A 3,632-nucleotide genomic window follows, 5' to 3' on the forward strand; every position below is an offset into this window, starting at 1 on the left:
CTAATGCCTAGTGATTGTGAACATTTCTTCATATGTTTGTTGGCTGCCCGGATCTCCACCCTGGTGAAGTGTCTGTTCATATCCTGTGCCCATTTCTTAATTGGGTTGTTTGTCTTATTTTTGTAAATGTGTAGCATTTTCCTATATATTTTAGAAATTAGTCCCTTATCCGATATGTAGTTGCAAAAGATTTTTTCCCTCTATGAAAAGCAATAAGGTGTTTCCTCAGAAGGTTGAAAATAGAAATAACATTCGATCCAGCAATTCCTCTACTTGGTATTTACCCACAAGAAAAACAAGCCACAACACGGGAAAATATATGTACTCCAATGTTCATAGCAAGAATACAATAGCAATGAAACGATGTATGATAGAATGAATGTAAAACTAATGTTCCCCCAAGTAAATTATCACACAATAAAAAAAAAGGCAGTTGGGTTGGGAGAATTAGGGTAAGACAGGCTCTAAGGGAACAAGAGAGTGTAAGTGCAGTGCATGAAAGTGCTTAAAAATAATACAATAAAAATACTTCAAGATGTGTGACTGTATATTTTAAGTTCTTTTTATGGTGTTTGAGAAATACAAATAAAGTACTTGAGTCATGTCAAAATGTCAAAGAAAAAAAAAAAAAAACAAGAGGGGAGTGTAGATGCACAAAAATTCCCAAACTTATAGATAGTACCCATTTGACATAACTTTGATAGCTGGATGATCAGAATTTGACTAGAGGAAGAAAAAAAATTGATAAAGGAACCAAGCATAAATTGCTACAATTTGATGAACTTGGGCTATACTTATGGATGTAGTAGTCCAAAACGCCAAGTGCGAGGGAAGGAATCTTCACATCAAGGATCATTCTCATACCTTCTGTACACAGGGTTGACAGGTACAGGTAACTTAGACATTGGCTACCTAAAATGGGGAGAGAAAGGGCACTAAAAGCATGAAGTGACTGGCTTACAAGTTTTTAGAGGGAGTTTAGTTGCAGAATACAAGGGAAGGTAGAATCCCCACTGAATAATTTTTATCTTGTCTAGACAGGTCTGGTGAAAGGAGATGTGGATAAGATTCTTATGAATCAATAGTGAGTAATTTGTTATCATGACTAATTGTAACTGTCACAACTGTAAAGGTAGACATTTTGTAAAACAAAGGGAAGAGTAGTAGTTAATTTCACAGTCCACAAAGAGAGGACCCTGTGACCAAAAAGGGAGAAGAACATGAGTGAAATGTGATACAATATCCAGAGAAGAAGCAGCACAAGAGATGGAGACACAGATGATGACATGGAAAGATAACACAGCTGAGGTCTCTGCACTTATGGAAAGAGAAAGGCTGTGTGCTTGCAGTCAGGTGGCAGGGTTGAAGAATGTGTCCTTTGGTTGTTTAAATGGTTGTATATTTAAATGATTGTTTTGTATACATCCACCCCCAAAACAAAACAGAAGGGAATAGAAGATAATACTGTTAAATGATGATGCAAGGAGGTTGTTGTAATCATTGTAATGAAAGGAAATACGACAGAATGACTGTAAAACCGATGTTCTCCCATGTAAACTATCACTCAATTCACAATAAAAACTTTAAAAAAAAAAAAACATGGATTGCAAGAAATACAAACAAGACCTCGGGCCCGCGCCACTGTTGCCATCGGGCCAGTCCATGTGTCCCGGGCCCCCGCTCTTCCGTCGACCATGCTGGGTTTGGAGCCCCCCCGGGTCGCCGGAGAAAAACCAAGGGAGCACCAGCCCGCTGGACATGCCAGCGCCTGCTGTAGCTGCGCCTTTGCTCTGCTCAGGCCGTCTGGTGGCCTCTTTACTCCCTGCCCTGCCAACTTCACCCAGCCTCCGCCCAATGGCTGCTCGCTGCCATGTTGTGGGTTTCCGAGTTTGAGTGCTTAAAGATAATGTGATTTTTTTTGTTGTTTGTGTGACAATTTCTTTCTTTTTTTTTATGATTTGGTAAAAAAACAACACAAAAACTTCTCACGCCAGACCGTGGACAGTGAAGCGCCACCAGGCGACCCCACGTGTACGCGCTTTAGAGAACAAGAGTTAGAAAAACTTCTTCCATCTGGCCTTGAGACATGAACTGCGGGACTTTTAAGACTTGGGGCCATGAACCTCATGCTGGACTGGTGGAAGTCTTTACCTGCCCTGGGCTGGACTTGAACCACAGACCTTCCCCAGCATTCTCTCTTCCTTGCCTCACCTCACTCACACCAGACACTGAGCTAAGCTGGAGCATCTGGCAGCAACATGGATAAGTATGACGACCTGGGCCTGGAGGCCAGTAAATTCATTGAGGACCTGAACTTGTACGAGGCCTCCAAGGATGGACTTCTCCGGGTGGACAAGGGTGCAGGAAACAACCCCGAGTTTGAGGAAACTCGCAGAGTGTTTGCCACCAAGATGCCCCAAATCCACCTCTGGCAGTAGCAACAGCTCTTCCAGGAGGAGGCCCTGCCCAGGGGAGGCCAAGGTCCAGTCTATGGTTGGGGCCACTTAGGCAGCAAGGTAGCTCTGGATGGTGCCGCCAAGCCTCCTGTCGCTGCCTCTGCAGTGGCACCTGGGACATCCACCATCATTGCTGCTGTGCAGGCCTTATACCCAGCCCAGGAGCAGAGAGCCAAGTTGTTTGCCCATGGCATGCACCATGGCAACCAGGAGTGTGTGTCTGGGGAGGGTTCGAAGAATTCTGAGTTGTCTGCTTTCCACCAACCAGGCCCCTGCAAAAATTCTTCCTGCCACACTCATGGAGACTACTATGACAACCTCTCTACGGTAAGCTCAAAGTGGGGTCACAATTCAGGAGTGCCCCCTAACATCAGGTCGGCTGTAGGGAGTGGATGGTCTGACACCCTAGGGAGTAACTCATCACTGCCCAAACCCTCTGGGAATCATCGTCTGTACCAGCCGCAGCTATCTAGGGCCTCCAGCAGGTCATTTGAGAGTGGCCTTGGTGGCCAAAATGGTGGCATTGGTGGCCATGGTAGTGAGAATCCAGTGGGCTCTTGGTCCACCTCTTCTTCCCAGCCGGTAAACTCCAGCATTCCTTCCTCAGGCCCAGAGAATGGTTACCCTCCCAGCCCAGGGCTCCTTCTTTCTCAGCACCCCTGACCAGTAAAGGAACTCTTCTAAGAGCAAATTCAGGGATAGGGAATGATGTTTCTGGTATGATGCCCAAATCCACTGTGGACCCCAAACCCTGGTTCCAGGATGGTCCCAAATCCTACCTTTCTAGTTCTGTCCCATCATCCTCATCTGCAGGAATGGACAACTCACAGATGGGTGTGGCCTTTAGGCTAGGTCCCAATCCTGGCAGCACAGACCCTGGAACTGTTCTGAAGCTCAGCACCACCAGCCTTGTCCATCCAGCAATACCCACCCTGCCGGAATTATCTAGGAAAGAGGGTCCCCTTGGCTGGTCCCCTGGTAGCAGCCTGGGGCCTGTGCTCTCAGAGAGCCCCAGTACCCCCAGGGTGAGACTGCCCTGCCAAACCCTTGCCCCTGGACCCAACCTTGGACACACCACTCTCAAAAGGGATAGAACAACCAGAAAGAAACTTGACAATGCCATGGAGGAACTTAACAACACAATCAACCAGCTTGACCTCATAGACATATACAGAG

General features: G+C 46.2%; 1 pseudogene; it reads left to right on the plus strand.

The window, feature by feature from the left end:
- Positions 1-2,258: 2,258 nt before the first annotated feature.
- Positions 2,259-3,520, plus strand: LOC102833390 (annotated as a pseudogene).
- Positions 3,521-3,632: the final 112 nt, after the last annotated feature.

Source organism: Chrysochloris asiatica, unplaced genomic scaffold (assembly GCF_000296735.1).
Source record: "Chrysochloris asiatica unplaced genomic scaffold, ChrAsi1.0 scaffold00447, whole genome shotgun sequence".
Taxonomy (NCBI): domain Eukaryota; kingdom Metazoa; phylum Chordata; class Mammalia; order Afrosoricida; family Chrysochloridae; genus Chrysochloris; species Chrysochloris asiatica.